Below are 21,227 nucleotides of genomic sequence, written 5' to 3' on the forward strand. Positions count from 1 at the left end.
TATTAAGGTCGAATAACTAGAAATGGAGGGCATTCTGTTAAATTGCCCCCCTCTCCGAGAACTGGGAAAGCACAACTTTTATTCCCCAAGGGTGTGAAAACTCTCAGGGGAAGCAGATAGACTACTTCAGAGGCTGTCGCAAAACTTCATGGGCAAAGTGCTTTCAGCCTGGAGCAAGGTAGTGGCAGTAAGAGAAGAGAATAGAGACCCATTTGAAAGGCTGAGCTAACGCGATTTGCTGGAGAGTTCTCAGGCAAGGTGACGGCACATTTTGATATCTAAAAAGTGTCTGCATTTTAAAATTTCTGACCAATTTTCAATTTTGCCCATTAAAACCTTAACCTAGCTATCCTTGCTTATATGAATGTGGTATCATTTTTCTTTGACTTAACTGCCCAAATACAACTCCAGTTTTCAGTGTTCAAGTACTTCTCATTCTTTATCATATGTCCCAAAGTTCAAACACTAGTAGTGTAGAAATTCTCCAAAGATGTACGTATAGAAGCCTGACATGTGAAGAGAGAACAAGCAATAGATTCGTTAACTCTGTGCAGTTTTGCAGCAGAATCAATTCCATAGCCAGCACTGTAATGCTTGGGATCAAGCAGTATTCAGATAACATATCTGCATGTCCTGAAACAGAACACATCCTTTAAAGCTACTCCCTTTCATAAACTATTCTAAGGTTTTTGAAGCTCTTCTCATATCTTATCACATTTTAAATATCTAAAAGAATCAATTTTTTGTTCTTTACAACATTCTATTTTTTGTTGTTGTTGCTGTTGCTACTGTTGAAGGACGATCAATTGTGATTTGCATAAACTCAAGGGCAACTTAAAAGACAGTTGCAGGAACTAAGACTGAAACTGGCATGGCTTTCCCTGGTGAGGTGTTAGACATAAAAATGGCTTTCATTTCATAATGGAGAAAAGGAGTGAGGTCTCTCAGTCATACCAGACTCCCCCTCTAATCTTTTCCCCAAACAGTAGCCTTGGTGATCTTTTTATCATGAAAATCCTATCATGTGATTCCACATACTAAACTTTTTCCATGGCTTTCCATTGTCCTAACGATGCAATATGAATTCCTCAACGTGGTTTCCAAGACTCTACCTTAGAGCTCCCAACCCTAGTAGATCCACCCCGATTTAACACAAATATTTTGTAATGCCCTCTTTAGTCTCTGGAAATGAAATCTACCATTAAATAATTTACCTACACTCTTCAAGTAGTGTCATAACTTTAAAGTCATTATAATGCCTTAATTTTACTATAAAGGAGAAAGACTAGAATTGAATAGAATGTGTTAACAGAAGCTCTCATCTCTCTGGACATACACAAGGGAACATGCGGCCTCAATTACCCCTAGCAGGCATACCAGGATTATGACAAGTCACTACGAGATGAAGCAAACACTGTCCATGGCAGAGCAGAGACAGAGAAAACTCAGGTTTGTGGTGACTTCACAGGGCAGCTGCATCAACCAACCCTAAAGCCCATACTACGTTCAGATTGTCCAATGATCTAAGCCAATAAATTCCCTTAAGATGAAACTTTTAGTACTTTTTTCTACCGATGACACAAAACACAACCAATACATCCAACCAAACACAGAGCATGAGGAGTAGAGCCAACTCTCTCTCATCAGACTGTCTAAAGTATGCTTTATATGATCACCCAAAGAAAACATGAAAATCAGTGCTTTTCTCTGATTTATGAAATATTACGAACTTCATAAAAATGATGTGTTACCAGAAGAGCCTAATCTAGGTGTTTAGGAACATGTTTCTGCCTAATAATCCCTAAAAGATTAGATGCAAGTTTCTTGCTTTTTTATGTGCTTTAACTTAAGGTTTAACATAGTTCTCAGTGCTTTAGGGCAATGCTGCAAATAGTAAACAAAAGTTATTAGAGCTAGTTACCCCTACTTCCCCCTGCCAGTCCTAGTGCAGCTAAGTAATGCAGCTGACCATTAGTATACTGAAATCCCACACTAACGTGGATTTCCATGGGTGGGGTGAGAATATTAAAAGCCCACATGAACTTCTTATAAGCAAATATCTACTTCCTTAAGTGTAATTTTCCTAGTATCACCATAAACTCATTTCCCCCATCTTGTTCTCCTCATTCTTTCCAAAAAGCAAAATAGCTACTAAAAAAACTGACTATGTAGCAACTTATATTGTACTCCTCCCTGATTTTGCTCTAGATTTTAATTGTACTACAATAATTACAGAAGTTAGAGCAAACACTTGGGAGGAACCATTTGTGTACCAGGTGTCTATTCCAAACACCTGGAAAACACTAACTCCTTTAATCCAGTAATAACCCTTTCAAGGGTAACTACTATTGTGTATCACCATTTTACTGATGAGACATTGAAGCTCAGAGAATTGAAAGCACCTACCCGAAGTCACACACTGGTAAGACAAGATTTCAACAGAGGGACATGATCTTAATCATTACACCATACTGCCTCTCAACACAGAACATGCCCGGGGAGGGGGTGGGGGTAGACTCAGTGATATTGGAAACCATGTCTTGAGATTATTAGAAAATGAACTTGGGGGGATCTCAGAGCTTTTAGATGCAGGCAGAGAAATACTATCATACAAAGAGAATTAGGCAAACAAAAAGTGGTTTTTGAAGAGTTTTCAAAGCTCGTTAGCAACTCCTCACTATACCGTTTATCTCATTACCTTTAAACTTCCAAATCCTAAAAGCTTTGGTTTCAAATCAGTCACAATCTCTAGTTCTTTGATGCATTCACATTTACACACTTGCTCACACTCGTGCATATGCACACACACAACACGCATGCACAAACACGCACCAAATACATGAGAGAAAAATAAAATGAAATCTGCCTCCTTCTCTTTGTTGTTGATCAAATGCAGCTACAGAGTCAGCAGGGGATAAATATCGTGATGCTTACTTCATGTACAAGTACTTTGAAGAGGAACACAGTGGAGTAACTTTTTATGTAGCATTCTGAAGGAAAAAATATGCTGTAAAATCCAATCCCCCTGAGGAGCGTCATTTCAAGCAATGAGGTTTGCTTTCTTTATCTGTAGTGCATCCAGGTGATCAAACCAAACATAACTGATTCCCAGGCTCAGAAGTTTTCATCAGTAATCACCTTTTGCATTCATAAATAAATCAAAAAGTAATTTTAATCCTATCTTCCCTCTAACTCCTAACATCACAGCAAATACTTTTGTAATAAGCAAGGGACAAATTAAGGGACTTTCTCAAATGCAAGTGGCCAAGGATGGGTAACCTTCCTTGGATTTCCCTACCTGTGTGGGAGAAACACACGGATTAGAAAGCAGATGGTCACAACTCACCAGGGGATGGAAAATGTTATACTGCAGTGGGTTTGAATACACGGCTGACCTTGAAGACAGAAATGGTCATTAAGCTCAATTATAAATAGTGACTGGCACTAACAGAAAAGCAACTATGTTGTTTAGTTCTTGATAAACAGCAAAGAAAATACCAGCAAGGGGGTAAAATAATGATAAGACCTCTGCCAAAGTTAAATGATCTTCCTCTCCAATGTTCAGTAACATCGACTCAAGTCCACAGTGCCCTCCCACTCTGTGCCTCCATCATTCAGAGAATAAAACACAATCCAAGAAGCCAACAGGCAATCGTCTCTTTCCCCTTACTGATAATGGTTCTCAGAACTATGATACACTCGTTCCCTTTTTTAATTAGGTGAAATCTATTTTATAAGCAAGAAACTCCTCAAAGAGGTCACAGATTTATCATGATATTGAAAGTCATAAAATCACATTTACAGGCTAAGTAGTTAAATCCAAATTACACACCACCCCATTAATTTTATAATCAATAGAGATTAAAGGAAATGAGGAAGTAAAGTAAATGATAGGATCCTAGCTTAAATCAAATCAATAGATATTTATTGGCATCTAGTACATTAAAGATGCCATGAAGAAGGAAGGGCAGTGTGGAGCCCTGTTCTGTGCCTTCCAGGAGCTTACCATCTGGCTGGGGCATCGATACATAGCATGCAGAAAGCTTTCCGGTAGAAGAGTAACAATGCGAGGGGTGTCACAAGGCCCCTCACAAGTAATGGACAACAGAACCACGCAGGAAAGCCTGCTAGAGATAGTGCAATGGTTAAGAGCATGGGCTCCAGAGCCAAACTTCCTGGGTTTGAATCCTGACTCTACTACTTACAAGCTCATTGACCTTGCACCACTTATGCATGTTTCATATAAGTTAATACTTGCCAAGTGCTTAAAAATAAGGCCTGGCGCACAATAAGTGCCATGTAACTGTTTGTTAAATAAGAGAATACTATTAAGAGAAGGGAAGATCTCTGTCACTCTGAAGTCTCCTGAAGTGCTGGTAGAATTTATGTGGGGAGGGAAAACGCCGTGTTCCTTTTCCCCATTCCACCGATTCTTTCCCTACTGCTACAAACATTCTGAAGTCTCAACCATTCTAAAAATTCGAAGTGATAAGTGGTCCTCTACTCTGTTAACTCCCGATAAAAATCCCCTTTCTCCTTCCCTTTACTGATAAACTTTTTAAGACTCTTACACGCATGCACATATTACTTGCTCGTGATCATTCATTCCCCTGCCACTCAAACCTGACCCTAGCCCTCACCATTCGGCCCAGAGAACTGCAAAGAGCCTAACACCTAAATGTAACATCCCTTTTTAATCAGTTAGCATCCTCTCATCTCTCTAGAATATTAAAAACTATTCACCATTCTAGGCTCTGTCACTGCCACTAGAATGTTGACTTGTAGAAGCAAGGGACTTTCTTCCTCAAACCTACATCTCTTGGTATTCAGTAGTCTGTCAGAAATGAAATTGTTTTGCTAGATTGTGCTCTCTACCACGACGATAAGGACATTTCTAAGAGGGTGCCCAAGATGCCCACCTCTGGTGTATATAACACATATAATTCCTTCCTCTTAAGCATGGGCAGGACTCTGATATGATGTTGTTCGCTCCTATAATGAGGTTATGTAATAGGACAAAGAGGGATTTTGCAGATGTAATTAAGACCCCCCAAATCAGGTGACTTTGAGTTAATCAAAGGGGAGGTTATGTTGGGTGGGCCTGGCCTAACCAGGTAAGCTCTTAAGAGAATGGGCCCTTCTAGACATAAGAAGTACAAAACTTAAAAGAAATTCAGCTGCAACCCATGAAAAAATTAAGCGTCCATGTTGTGAGAGGGCTTCATAAGAAGGCCATGTGGCAAAGACCTGAGAGAGTATTCTAGGAGCTAAGAATGGCCGCTGTCCAAAAGCTAACAAGATAATGGGGACATCAACCCTACAACTGCAAGAAAATAAATTATGCCAACAGGTGGGAGTTTGGAAGTGGACCTTTCCTTAGTTAAGTCTCCAGATAAGAACACAGAGAGGTGACACCTTGATTTCAGCCTTGAGGGACCCTTAGCAGAGCAACAAGATAATAGATGCCAGATTCCAGCCCATGAAAATTATGAAATACTGAATTTGGGTTCTTTTAAGCCACTAAGTTGTTACACAGTCATAGAAATCTAACATACCAGGGGACTGTCAAGATGGTGGAGGAGTAAGATGTAGAGATCACCTTCCTCCCCACAGATACATCAGAAATACATCTACATGTGGAACAACTCCTATAGAACACCCACTGAATGCTGGCAGAAGACCTCAGACCTCCCAAAAGGGAAGAAAATCCCCGCGTACCTGGGTAGGGCAAAAGAAAAAAGAAAAGACAGAGACAAAGGAATAGGGATGGGACCTGCACCAGTGGGAGGGAGCTGTGAAGGAGGAAAAGTTTCTACACACTAGGAAGCCCCTTCGCGGGCAGAGATGGGGGGTAGGAAGGGGGAAAGCTTCGAAGCCACAAAGGAGAGCGCAGCAACAGGGGTGCAGAGGGAAAAGCGGAGACACTCCTGCACAGAGGTTTGGAGCCAACTGGCACTCACCAGCCCAAGAGGCTTGTCTGCTCACCCTCTGGAGCAGGTGGGGGCTGGGAGCTAAGGCTTGGGCTTCAGAGGTCGGATCCCAGGGAGAGGACTGGGGTTGGCTGCATGAACACAGCCTGAAGGGTGCTAGTGCATCACAGCTAGCTGGGAGGGAGTCCTGGAAAAAGTCTGGAACTGCCTAAGAGGCAAGAGAACACTGTTTCAGGGTGCACAAGGAGAGGGGATTCAGAGCACCGCCTAAACAAGCTCCAGAGACGGGCATGAGCCACGGCTATCAGCACAGACACCAGAGACCTGCATGAAACGCTAAGGCTGCTGCTACAGCCACCAAGATGCCTGTGTGCAAGCACAGGTCACAATCCACACCTCCCCTCCCGGGAGGCTGTGCAGCCCACCACTGCCAGAGTCCTGTGATCCAAGGACAATTTCCCCAGGGGAACACACAGCGGGCCTCAGGCTGTTGCAACGTCCCACCAGCCTCTGCCGCTGCAGGCTCACCCCGCACTCCATACCCCTCCCTCCCCCTGGCCTGAGTGAGCCAGAGCCCCCTCGTCAGCCGCTGCTTTAACCCCCTCCGGTCCAGGCATGGAACAGATGCCTGAGAGCGACCTACACACAGAGGTGGGGCCAAAACCAAAGCTAAACCCCAGGAGCTGTGCGAACAAAGAACAGAAAGGGAAAATTCTCCTTGCAGCATCAGGAGCAACAGAATAAATCCCAATAATCAAAATGATGTAACCTGCATCTGTGGGATACCTGAATAGATGTCCCAAAATTGAGGCGGTGACTTCAGGTGCAACAGTAGACCTGGGGTTTGCTGTCTGCAACTGATGTGTTTCTGATACTTATGTTTATCCTAGTTTAGTTTTTAGCACTTGTTATCATTGGTGGATGTGTTTATTGGTTTGGTTGCTCTCTTTTTTTAAAATTATTATTTTTTATGTTAATAATTTTTCTTTCTTTTTTTCTCCCTTTTTCTCTGAGCCGTGTGGCTGACAGGGTCTTGGTGGTCCAGTCTGATGTCAGGCCTGAGACTCTGAGGTGGGAGAACCGAGCTCAGGACACTGGACCACCAGAGACCTCCCGGCACCATGTAATATCAATTGGCAAGAGCTCTCCCAGAGATCTCCATCTCAACACTAAGACCAGCTCCACCCAACAGCCAGCAAGCTCCAGTGCTGGACGCCCCATACCAAACAACTAGTAAGACAGGAACACATCCCCACCCACTAGCAGAGGGGCTGCCTAAAATCACAGTAAGTTCACAGACACCCCAGAACACACCACTGGACACGGCCCTGCCCACCAGAGACACAAGATCCAGCCCCACCAACCAGAGCACAGGCACCAGTCCCCTCCACAAGCCACTGAACCAACCTCACCAACTGGGGGCAGACACCAAAAACAATGGGACCCTGCAGCCTACGAAAAGGAGGCCCCAAACATAGTAAGTTAAGCAAAAAGGGAAGACAGAGAAACACACAGCAGATGAAAGAGCAAGGTAAAAACACACCATACCAAACAAATGAAGAGGAAATAGGCAGTCTACCTGAAAAAGAATTCAGAGTAATGATAGTAAAGATGATCCAGAATCTTGTAAGTAGAATGGAGAAAATACAAGAAACATTTAACAAGGACCTAGAAGAACTAAACAGCAAACAAACAATGATGACCACCACAATAAATGAAATTAAAAATCCTCTAGAAGGAATCAATTGCAGAATAACTGAGGCAGAAGAACGGATAAATGACCCGGAACATAAAGTAGTGGAAATAATAAAAAAAAAAAAAGTAGTAGAGCATAATAAAAAAAAAAAAGAATGAAAAGAATTGAGGACAGTCTCAGAGACATCTGGGACAACATTAAATGCACCCACATTCGAATCATAGTGGTGGTAGAAGAAGAAGAGAAAAAGAAAGGGACTGAGAAAATATTTCAAGAGATTACAGTTGAAAACTTCCCTAACATGGGAAAGGAAATAGTCAATCAAGTCCAGGAAGCACAGAGAGTCCCATACAGGATAAATCCAGGAAGAAACAAGACAAGACACATTCATCAAACTATCAAAAATTAAATACAAAGAAAAAATATTAAAAGCAGCAAGGGAAAAGCAACAAATAACATACAAGGGAATCCCCATAAGGTTAACAGCTGATCGTTCAGCAGAAGCTCTGTGAGCCAGAAGGGAGTGGCAGGACACATTTAAAGTAATGAAAGGGAAAAACCTACAACCAAGATTACTCTCCCCAGCAAGGATCTCATTCAGATTCGACGAAGAAATTAAAACCTTCACAGACAAGCAAAAGCTAAGAGAATTCAGCACCACCAAACCAGCTTTACAACAAATGCTAAAGGAACTTCTCTAGGCAGGAAACACAAGAGAAGGAAAAGACCTACAATAAGAAACCCCCCAAAATTAAGAAAATGGTAATAAGAGCATACATATTGATAACTACCTTAAATGTAAATGGATTAAATGCTCCAACCAAAAGACACAGACTGCTTGAATAGATACAAAAAACAGGACCCGCATATATGCTGTCTACAAGAGACCCACTTCGGACCTAGGGACACTTACAGACTGAAAGTGATGGGATGGAAAAAGATATTCCATGCAAATGTAAATCAAAAGAAAGCTGGAGTAGCAATTCTCATATCAGACAAAATAGACGTTAAAATACAGACTATTACAAGAGACAAAGAAGGACACTACATAATGATCAAGGGATCAATCCAAAAAGAAGATACAATTCTAAACATTTATGCACCCAACACAGGAGCACCTCAATACATAAGGCAAATGCAACAGCCGTAAAAGGGAAAATCGACAGTAACACAATAATAGTAGGTGACTTTAACACCCCATTATCACCAATGGACAGATCATTCAAAATGAAAATAAATAAGGAAATGCAACCTTTAAGCGACACATTAGACAAGATGGACTTAATTGATATTTATAGGACATTCCATCCAAAAACAACAGAATACACTTTCTTCTCAAGGGCTCACGGAACACTCTCCAGAACAGATCATACGTTGGGTCACAAATCAAGCCTTGGTAAATGTAAGAAATCTGAAATCATATCACGTATCTTTTCCGACCACAACACTATGAGACTAGATATCAATTACAGAAAAAAACTGTAAAACATATAAACACATGAAGGCTAAACAAATATGCTACTAAATAACCAAGAGATCACTGAAGAAATAAAAGAGGAAATCAAAAAATACCTAGAAATAAAGGACAATGAAAGCACAACAATCCAAAACTTATGGGATGTAGCAAAAGCAGTTCTAAGAGGGAAGTTTATAGCAATACACTCCTACCTCAAGAAACACCTCAAATAAACAACCTAACCTTACACTTAAAGCAACTAGAGAAAGAAGAACCAAAACACCCCCAAAGATCAGATCAGAAGTAAATGAAAAAGAAATGAAGGCAACAATAGCAAAGATCAATAAAAAAGCTGGTTCTTTGAGAAGATAAACAAAATTGATAAACCATTAGCCAGACTCATCAAGAAAAAAAGGGAGAAGACTAAAACCAACAGAATTAGAAATGCAAAAGGAGAAGTAACAACAGACACTGTAGAAATGCAAACGATCAAGAGAGATTACTACAAGCAACTATATACCAATAAAATGGACAACCTGGAAGAAATGGACAAATTAGAAATGCACAACCTTCTGAGACTGAACCAGGAAGAAATAGAAAATATAAACAGACCAATCACAAGCACTGAAATTGAGACTGTGATTAAAAATCCTCCAACAAACAAAAGCCCAGAACCAGATGGCTTCACAGGAGAATTCTATCAAACATTTAGAGAAGAGTTAACACCTGTCCTTCTCAAACTCTTCCAAAATATAGCAGAAGGAGGAACACTGCTAAACTCATTATACGAGGACACCATCACCCTGATACCAAAACCAGACAAAGATGTCACACAAAATAAGAAAACTACAGGCCACTATCACCGATGAACATAGATGCAAAAATCCTCAACAAAATACTAGCAAACAGAATCCAACAGCACATTAAAAGGATCATACTCCATGATCAAGTGCGGTTTATCCCAGGAGTGCAAGGATTCTTCAATATATGTAAGTCAATGTGATACACCATATTAAGAAACTGAAGAATAAAAACCATATGACAATCTCAACAGATGCAGAAAAAGCTTCTGACAACATTCAACACCCATTTATGATAAAAACTCTCCAGAAACTGGGCATGGGGGAACCTACCTCAACATAATAAAGGCTATATATGACAAACCCACAGCCTACATCATTCTCAATGGTGAAAAACTGAAACCATTTCCTCTAAGATCAGGAACAAGACAAGGTTGCCCACTCTCACCACTATTATTCAACATAGTTTTGGAAGTTTTAGCAGCAATCAGAAAAGAAAAATAAAAGGAATCCAAATTGGAAAAGAAGAAGTAAAACTGTCACTGTTTGCAGATAACATCATACTATACATAGAGAATCCTAAAGATGACACCAGAAAACTACTAGAGCTAATCAATGAATTCGGTAGAGTAGCAGGATACAAAATTAATTAACAGAAATCTCTTGCATCCCTATACACTAATGATGAAAAATCTGAAAGAGAAATTAAAGAAACACTCCCATTTACCGATGCACAAAAAGACTGAAATACCTAGGGATAAACCTACCTAAGGAGACAAAAGATCTGTATGCAGAAAACTATAAGACACTGATGAAAGAAATTAAAGACAATACAAACAGATGGAGAGATATACCATGTTCTTGGATTAGAAGAATCAACATTGTGAAAATGCCTATACTACTGAAAGCAATCTACAGATTCAATGCAATCCCTCTCAAACTACCAATGGCATTTTTCACAGAACTAGAACAAAAAGAAACATAAAACACCCCAAATAGCCAATGCAATCTTGAGAAAGAAAAACACAGCTGGAGGAATCAGGCTCCCTGACTTCAGACTATACTACAAAGCTACAGTAATCAAGACAGTATGGTACTGGCACAAAAACAGAAATATAGATCAATGGAACAGGATAGAAAGCCCAGAGATGAACCCATGCACATATGGTCACATTATCTTTGACAAAGAAGGCAAGAATATACAATGGAGAAAAGACAGCCTCTTCAATAAGTGGTGCTGGGGAAACTGGACAACTACACGTAAAAGAATGAAATTAGAACACTCCCTAACACCATACACAAAAATAAACTCAAAATGGATTAAAGACCTAAATGTAAGGCCAGACAGTATAAAACTCTTAGAGGAAAACAGGCAGAACACTGTATGACATAAATCCCACCAAGATCCTTTTTGACCCACCTCCTGGAGAAATGGAAATAAAAACAAAAATAAACAAATGGGACCTAATGAAACTTCAAAGCTTTTGCACAGCAAAGGAAACCATAAATAAGACCAAAAGACTACCCTCAGTTTGGGAGAAAATATTTGCAAATGAAGCAAGTGACAAAGGATTAATCTCCGAAATTTACAAGCAGCTCATGCAGCTCAATTACAAAAAAACAAACAACCCAATCCAAAAACGGGCAGAAGACCTAAATAGACATTTCTCCAAGGAAGGTATACAGATTGCCAACAAACACATGAAAGGATGCTCAACGTCACTAATCATTAGAGAAATGCAAATCAAAACCACAATGAGGTATCACCTCACTCAGGACAGAATGGCCATCATCAAAAAATCTACAAATAAGAAATGCTGGAGAGGGTGTGGAGAAAAGGGAACCCTCTTGCACTGTTGGTGGGAATGTAAATTGATACAGCCACTATGGAGAACGGTATGGAGGTTCCTTAAAAAACTAAAAGTAGAACTACCATACGAGCCAGCAATCCCACTACTGGGCATATACCCTGAGAAAACCATAATTCAAATAGAGTCATGTACCACAATGTTCGTTGCAGCTCTATTTACAATAGCCAGGACACGGAAGCAACCTAAGTGTCCATCAACAGATGAATGAATAAAGAAGATGTGGCACAAATATACAACAGAATATTGCTCAGCCATAAAAGGAAATGAAATTGAGTTATTTGTAGTGAGATGGATGGACCCAGAGTTTGTCATACAGAATGAAATAAGTCAGAAAGAGAAAAACAAACATATATGGAACGCATATATATGGAATGTAAAAAAAAAAAAAAAGGTTCTAATGAACCTAGGGGCAGGGCAGGAATAAAGATGCAGATGTAGAGAATGGACTTGAGGACACGGGCAAGGGGAAGGGTAAGCTGGGACAAAGTGAGAAAGTAGCATTGACATATTTACACTGGGAAGTGTAAAATAGATAGCTAGTGGGAAGCAGCCGCATAGCACAGGGAGATCAGCTTGGTGCTTTGTGACCACCTAGAGGGGTGGGATAGGGAGGGTGGGAAGGAGACACAAGAGGGAAGGATATGGGGATATATGTATACATATAGCTGATTCACTTTGTTATACAGCAACGTTCAACACATTCTATACAGCAGAAACTAACACAACATTGTAAGCAACTATACTCCAATAAAGATTAAAAAAAATAAAGAAATCTAACATACCACTTTCCCGGTTTTCCTCTGCCTTCCACAATCTTCTTCTCTAACTCCATTGTCTTTACCTAACACCTAAATGTATGTTGTTTTTCTTCTGTCTCAACACTCTCCAGAGTAATCACATCTAGTTGAATCACTTTAATAAGCATCTATATGTAGCTATCTCTAGATCCCTGGACCATTCTTCCTCTTAAGTCCATGTCCTAGTTTTCCCATTGCTTGATGGTCACCTCCATGTGGGCACCAAACTCCTTATTAGATGGGTCCAAATCTACCTTGCTATTGCCCCAACAGCTTCTTGCTCAAAGTAGGTCCTCCTCCTAACTGAGCTGTCTTGTTCATGACAGCTCAATTTGCCCAACATTTTGTCTGCAAGCATCCCTGGGAGACTCACCCTCTCCCCTTTCCATGATTAGGACCAATGATTGGCCAAGTCCTGTTGGCTTTTAACAAACACAGTTCACATTTAAGCCCTGTTTCCTATTCCCAATGGAATTTAGGCTCTTATTACTACCGGTCTGTCCTTTTTCCTGGTTTATCAAAAACCTATTTCAAAATCTCTAAGTATTTACAAGTAGTTCTTTAAAAAGGCAATGGAACTAGCATCGGCTCCAATGGGCTCTTAAAGCCCACACATGGAAATTTCAAATCTCAGCTCTGTCAGTTAATTGCAATGGCCTCATAATATTTTTTTAATGTCTCTGGGCCTCAGTTTCCTATCTGATTATTGGAGAAGATAACATTTATTGTGAGGATTACATGAAAAGGAATCCAATAAATGGTGACTACTGTAATTATTACCTAGAATATTGGCAACAGGACCAGTTTCCCTGTCAATCCGGCTTGAAAGCTTAAGAAGGTCTTCAAGCCCCTCTTTCTAAATTTCCTTAGTGAACCACCAAGGTGATCTTGACTGAGGTCTTGCATAGTAACTTCATCAGAGCATGTTTTGAGTCTCCATTCAGCTTATAAACTCTTGGAGAACGTTAACAGTATCACTTGCTTATCCTTGCCTCCCTGAACACCGACTACTAAATGTTATGATAAACAATGAAAAAGATTGAGAAGTGGTTAAAATGGAAACTTGGAAGCAGAAGGGAGGGCAGACAGGGAAGAAAGTGAAAGGGGTGAATGTAATAGGCAAGCTTCAACTTAGCAAAAATCAAATTGAAGCAAAGATGCCCCTGTGTGTCTGGGGTTACTCTTAATGAGTAATTCCCCTTGGGACATAGGCGCCATTACTGAAATCAGATCTTCTTCTGGACAGTTACAATTTTCCCATGGGAGGAGGGAGGCAGATTTACTGTCATTCAGCTCATCAAAAGCCACCCAAAGAAAATACCCACTGGAGGGCTTCCCTGGTGGTGAAGTGGTTAAGGATCTGCCTGCCAACGCAGGGGACATGGGTTCGAGCCCTGGTCCGGGAAGATCCCACATGTTGCGGAGCAACTAAGCCCATGTGCCACAACTACCGAGCCTGCATTCTAGAGCCCGCGAGCCACAACTACTGAAGCCCATGTGCCTAGAGCCCACGCTCCACAACAACAGAAGCCACTGCAATGAGAAGCCCGCGCACCGCAACGAAGAGCAGCCTCCACTCGCCACAACTAGAGAAAGCCTGCACGCAGCAACGAAGACCCAATGCAGCCAAAAATAAATAAATAAAATAAATTTATTTTTAAAAAAATAAATTACCTTCCCCTTTAAAAAATTTTTTTTGAGGAGTACAGCCCAAAATAAATAACTAGATAAATAAAAAGGAAAGAAAATACCCACTGGAATGTCACTGGAATTCTTCTGTAATGAAGGCAAAGAATGAAGTGATTGGATATGCTTGACAACTTTCAGTTAGCCCATTTGCCCCAAAGGTAAATAGTCGAAAATCCAATTTTTCCTCCTGCAGCTGAAAATATCTCAATGACAAAATTTTATTTTCTGACAAACACTGGGGACACAGCATTCCTAAAAATTCTGGTTCATTCTAATTTATGACAAATAAACCAGAAACAAAATCCGTTAAAATTTTTATAAATATCTTAAGAGCTTTAAAAAACTTTCACTGATTTCTTTCACCCATCATTGTCAGAGAATTGGAAAAAAATAAAAGCCTTAAAGTTGGGTATATTCCAATCAATACTGGAACTTACAAAACTGTGTATAAATAGAGTCTCAGAGAAGAGAAGGGGCTGAATATGAAGATAAAATTCAAAGAAACACAAGCAGGAAAGAAGTAGGGAGTCAGGAGATGCAACAACTTGAGATCCTACAGGGGATGGGGAAACGAGAGGAGTGAAGGTTTCAGTTGGCTTTTTCAGATAGACTGGCAGAGAGAGAAGAAGCAATGCCCGGACAAGAGCATCTCCAGTCAGCAAATTTAACCGATACCTGCCCGACTGATGTGTATCACACCGTGATGGACACACTCTGATAACACTCTTCAGGGAGCTGGGGAGGGAAGAACAGAACTTACAAACCAGACGTGCTATGGAGGAGGATGAGAAGGTAAAGAACAGAGAATAAAAAGGTTTCTCTGTTGAGAACATTTAGATGTGATTTTAGACACATGGCCCCCACAACAACTCTCTAAGGTAATAATCATGACACCCATGTACAGGTGTGGAAGCCTAGACACCAAGAGGCGAAGTGAGAATGTAAGTGAGGTTACTGTTGAACAAGCATTCCCTTCCTTTCCCTGACATCCACGGGAGAAACATACCTCTCTGGGCTTTGATGGTGGACTTGGTCACGTGACCTACACGGGCCCCAAATGGAAGACAGTGCGACAGCTCTAAGCCTATGCCTTAAGAAGTTCCTGCCCTGTCCCTCCGGGAGCTTCCGACCACCATGAGAAGAACATGCTTCAGAGGTTCAACCATGAAGCCTCCATCCTCGGTGTCAACGTAAGACACGCGAGCAGCTGAGCCACCCTCACCTTCAGGCTTGCAGTAGAAACAGAGGTCCCCAGCTGCTCTACAGAGCTGGAGGATATAATGATACTGTCTCATCCCAATGACTAATACAGCGACGAACCAGTTTACTGAGGTGTCTAAAACTGATTTTTTTTCCATAATTGCCAGTTATTAGCCCTTGGCACCATGGCTGAAACACAGAAGCCATTTTCTAAACAAATGTTAGTTTTCTTCTTGCTCAGAAAGGAAGCGCAAGAGGAGTTTAATATAGAAAACTATTTCTGATTTCCACCTCACAGGCTCCAAATATAGCACACTTCTTATTTGGTGTATCTTATTTATGGGTAAACTTGAGTTTTATAGAGTGAACCTCACTTTGCTCTGGCTTCTTGTGGCTTCTACAGGCCTAGTTTCTGGTTTTTCCGTCCTTCCCTAAAGCTGCCTGCTTGCTGTTATTTTTACAAATCACATTAACCAAAAAGACTGCATTTTATTCTTTTACATCATTATCTCCCTAATCAGTGTACTTTGCTCCTCACCATATTTTTGTAAATCTCATCCGCTATTTTTTATGTTTCTGCTTCCTGCACTTATCTCCAGCAAGTTTAGAAAATAGTCACTAACTATTGGATGACGCAAAGCTTTTACTGAACATTGTGGGATTATATCCATAAAAGGTTTTGATGTACTCTGCTAATCAAACAGCTCTTTCTCTCACTTCCAGAAGTTTTCATCCTTTGAGATTAAGCCAATAGCTTCAAGGGCAGTGAGTTTCAGGTCAGCGATAATCTTCAACTATTCTGAAGTAAGACTGCTCCCTTTTCTCAGTCTTGGTTTTCCCGAGTAACTTTTTCCTTTGCTTTTCCTTTCTTAACCTCATGATTAAAATTAAATTACCAATAAATTTCACTCTGTCGCCTGCATCCAACATCCTTGGTCCATAATTCCCTTTGATGATGTTGGCCAGAGAATCTAGTGTTTACGTTTTCCTGAAAAACTGATTAACGATATAGGAGGGTGGAAGCTCTCTCAACTTAAAAACCTCTGCTGGCTCCGCCTTGCCTATCAAATCAATTCTGATCTCCTTAGCGTGGCTCATCTGCCTGTTGCACTGGCCTCATCTTTTGCCAAAGACCCCCCCCAACCACCAACTCATTTCAACACTTCCCACCACACTTCCTTAAAAAGGAACTAACACGCTTTCAGCGTGTATTTTAATTATTTTAAACTTTATTATTTTACTAGTGATGGAAAGAGGCTCAGCAAAAAAAGCAAAATATCCTGCCTGAGGCCACCCACCCAGTTAGTGGCAGAGCTGTCATTCCAAAGCTGCTCCTCATTTCCTCAGCCCTCCCCTCCTGTGCCTTGGCTTACACCGTTCCCTCTGCCAAAATGGCTCTCAAGCTCACCTTGCAGTGAGCACTTACTCTCTAATGCCAGCTCAGTCTTCTCTTAGTACCTTTTTCATGTCCACTCTGAGACAAAACGAACCACTGGTCCATTTGTGTATCCAGGTCCCCTTGCCTACTTCTATTAGGGAAAGAGTAAAACCCTTTGTACTTAGAACTCTGTTTACTCCATTGCCACACAGCTCCTTGAAGGCAGGGCCTCATCTTTAATCCTTGGAGATGATCGAAGTTCCTGGCACACTGCAGGTGCTCAAAAAATGAGTGTTGACCCCAATCTTGATACCAGAGGAAAACTGATATAGCCGTAGATAGCTGTCATAATTATCAAAGAAAAGGAAAGAGTGGGGAAGAAGGTGTGTGAAAATGTATCCATACTGGTTATCTATAGTATACATGGATTCTATATAATAATATATGGGTCATCTGTATAGATCCATTAGGTTAATAAGGTACTATATAGATAACCCATACGAATTATCTATAATATGTTGATGGGATAAAGATAGAAATTGAGTACAAAGTAGAAGAGTGGCTAAATATCCCTATGGCATTTTTATCTTAAGACAGAAACTCTTTTAAAAGCCTTTGAGGATGGCTTATCAATACTTCATGTGCAAGAGGCAACTAGAGTGCAGGCCACTTTACAAATAAACACAACTTCTAATTTTCACAGCTTGGCAGCTGAGGAGGGTCATAGGCTCCTTAAGACATGTATTTTGGAGAAAGAGAGTCCCTGGCTCATGTGACTGGCAATGGTTCTACTAGGGGGAGAACTTGTGATAGAGTGGAATTACAGCGTTGCCACACTAAACAATGTGCCTTCTTACATTTTGCCAGCTAACATCATATTACCTATACTCATTTATATTTGATAATGTTTCTTAAAAAACACGTTTCAAGTTTGTTTTTCACTTAAAAGATAAGGTGAAGAGACAGCAAAACACATGCCGCAAGAATTGTCAACAGTAGCTTAAGTGACGGCTGGTGGTAACTACACACCTCTTCTGTGCCCTCTGTTTCTCTCAACATTTGCATTTCCCTTTCGGAATCTTTCAAAGCTGCATCCTACTGTCTACCTCTCAGCATTTGGAGAATAAGTATTTTCCAGGTCACTACTGACAGAAAAATCGCGATGAAAATCTATATACTTATAGTCACTTTGAAAGAACAGGTGAGTTAAATACTCAGCAGGAACCCAAGGCCCCATCTTTCTCTTTCTGACGTATTTTCTTCCCTTTCTCCTCCTCCATCCTGTGGGGTGAGGACCGGGGGCGGGTGTTTATGGAATAATTTCGAAGTGTACATCAATCTGACCCACGAGGGTGAAAATCACCATTTCCCCCTAGTCCTCCACAAGGCCACATTCATCCGCCACTGGACATGCTGCCTGATGTACATCTCCTCGTCTCCATCTCAGGTTTTAATAACAAGTTCAAACAGACAGTTTGAAAAGACATTTCAAACAATTTTCTTTAATGCCGTGACAGACTTACACCAGCGTTACTCTAGATAAATGCTTGCTTCACCCCAGATACCAGAAAGAATAATTTCAATTTACTCCTGCATTTTGCCCGTTAATTATTTTGAAACATTTTGCAGGAGATTGCTCAGTCCCATTAAACAAAAACTCTCCCTTCAATTCCTTACCCACTCCCACCCACCCCGCAATCATAGTTTTTACACTTCGTGGTGTCATTTTTGAACTAACTACAACATTCATAGTTAAACCAAAGGAAAGAGGAATCATTTGTAACAATGTTTTTCTCATCTGTAATATCCATCACAGGTTTTCTTTTCCAGTTTATTTTACATCACCTCCAAACAAATAAATCTGGGGTTAAAATAGTATCCTTCCCTTGCTAGGCTGTGCAATGAAAAAGGTAATTTCCACAGTGCATAACTAAACTGTACTGACTGGACAGAATCGATGGCACAGAAGGAAAGCGGTAATGCATCGCAGGACCATCCCTTAACCATCAGTCAGCGGCAGAGATGACTGTGCCAGCGGCAAGCCATCAGCATACACATGTTTTCCTCTGTGCTTTCTGCTGAAATGTAGGCTATCCAGTTCATACCAGCCTTTGGCCAAAGCCCCATGGAAGTAACTACAAACCATAAACTTCCCGTCCTCTAAAAACATTTTAAATGGATAAAGTACGCAAATACAGCCACTGACGTTTCCAGGGAGTCTAACTTGTAAATGACTGAGTGTTACTGAAGTTGATTTTTAAATGAAAGATTCAGGTGTGATGGCAAAGCAGTTTTTCACAATTCCTCAATATGATCCAGGAGTTGATGCAGTACTGGGGAATTACATATGATGATGTAATTAAAAAAAAAAACAAAAACACATTTTTTTTTTTTAAACCACCAGCTTGGTTGATGAAGGATGATGCTGAAATATCAAAGTAAACATTTATGTAACTGAGGAAGCAAGAAGGCTACTGCCTCAAGGGCACATAAAAGCCTAGACTTTCCTCTGGTTCCTTTTCAGAGTGGAGACAAATGCCAGATTGAGTTACTTCCATTCAACAATCTAATCAACAAATATACGTTGTTGTACCTACTATATGCCAGGCACTGTATTAGGTTCTTCAAACATAGAAGTGAAGAAAACAGATTTAAAAAACCCTACCCTCCATGGAGCACATTCTAATCTACCTATTTTATTCATCTTCATAGACCTGAACCAAAAGATGTTTATTTTCATTTCTAAAGTATTTCATATTGAAATTAACTCAGTTCAAATTTTATTCCTTTTCCTAAAGAGTATGGGTTTTTAACAGTTCATCATCTTCAAAAGATGTGTGCCTGATGTCTAGGAAAAGCATTTTCGGTTTGACGTTCTTCTAACTGCTCACCCACTTTGCAGAATGCTGTGCTCCGAATGGAACTACCCAGACAACAGGAAAAGTAAACATTTTTTCCCAAGAATAAACGAAATAGAACATCTAATGTGTACTTCCTATTTGGTACTTTCCTATTTGATTTTATTTGTTATGACATCCATCTCTGCCCCAAGTTCACAAATGAGGCCCATTAAAACCTCCAATTCAGTACAGCTTTCTTGAAAATTTGCAAAGTGGCAAACAAATCTTCCTTAAAAACCCATCACTGATGCTCTTGATCAATAGCTGGCATCAGTAAACCTTAAATAGACTTGTGGGCAAGACTGCTGGAGCCAGGCAAAGATATCTCTTAATATGGATGCTGATGTCATTTAGGCAGAGAGAAGCTGGGCAGATTTGCAATAAAAGGAAAGTCATTATATAATACATCCAAGCCATAAATACACACTCCATTAAGTTATAAAATTCTATATGTCTTTAGGAGGGCTTCCTGTCAGCCACTTAACTTAGAGAAAAAAAGGAAAGCTCTATTAATCATTCATTCGGCCAGAACTTACCGAACCCCTACTCTATGTCCAGCATAACACATCATCATCCTCACTACCATGTGTTGATTCACTGTGTACCAGATACTGTACTTGTTGATTACATGCTCCATCTCATTTAATCAATGAGCAACACTCTAAGATGAATGTAAATCTTACCCTCATATTCAGAGGTTATGTTATCTGCTTGTCACCACCTTCATGATGTCACATAATAACCATTTCTTTTTGGGGACGGGTACTTTTAAGACTTACTCTCTTAGCAACCTTATTAACTATAATCACCATGCTGTTCATTAGATCCCCCAACCAATTATTCATCTTATAGCTGGAATTTTATACTCTTTGACACCCTTCCCCACCCCACCCCCATCCCTCAGCCCCTGGTAATCACTATTAGTCTTTGTTTCTATGAGTTCAGGTTTTTTAGATTTCACATATTACGTGATACTAGTATTTGTCTTTATCTGCCTGACTTATTTCACTTAGCATAATGCCCTCAAGGTCTACCCATGTTTTCTCAAATGACAAGACTTCCTTCTTTCTTATGATTGAAAAATATTCCACTGTGTATATACACCACATTTTCTTTATCCATCCATCTGTTGACAACACTTATGTTGTTTCCGTATCTTTGTTACTGTGACTAATGCTACAATGAACATGGGTGTAGATATCTCTTTGAGATCCTGTGTTCATTTCCTTTGGATACACACCCTGAAGTGGGATTGCTGGGTCCTATGGTGGTTCTATTTTCATTTTTATTTTTTGAGAAACTTGCATACTCTTTTCCGCAGTGGCTGCGCCAGTTTACGTTCCCACCATCAGTGCACCAGGGTCCCCTTTTCTCTATATCCTTGCCAACACTTGTTGTCTCTTATCTTTTTTTTTGCTTTGGGTACGCGGGCCTCTCAATGTTGTGGCCTCTCCCGTTGTGGAGCACAGGCTCCGGACACGCAGGCTCAGCAGCCATGGCTCACGGGCCT

The 21,227-nt window shown here is 40.5% G+C and overlaps 1 protein-coding gene across 8 annotated transcripts in view; it reads right to left on the reverse strand.

Moving 5' to 3' along the window:
• Positions 1-21,227, reverse strand: part of FHIT (fragile histidine triad diadenosine triphosphatase) — a 1,451,582-nt gene that overhangs the window by 683,568 nt on the left and 746,787 nt on the right. The window lies entirely within an intron of this gene.

This window comes from Delphinapterus leucas, chromosome 10 (assembly GCF_059928025.1).
Source record: "Delphinapterus leucas isolate spDelLeu-1000000601 "Yukka" chromosome 10, BTC_Dleu_Yukka2, whole genome shotgun sequence".
Lineage (NCBI taxonomy): Eukaryota > Metazoa > Chordata > Mammalia > Artiodactyla > Monodontidae > Delphinapterus > Delphinapterus leucas.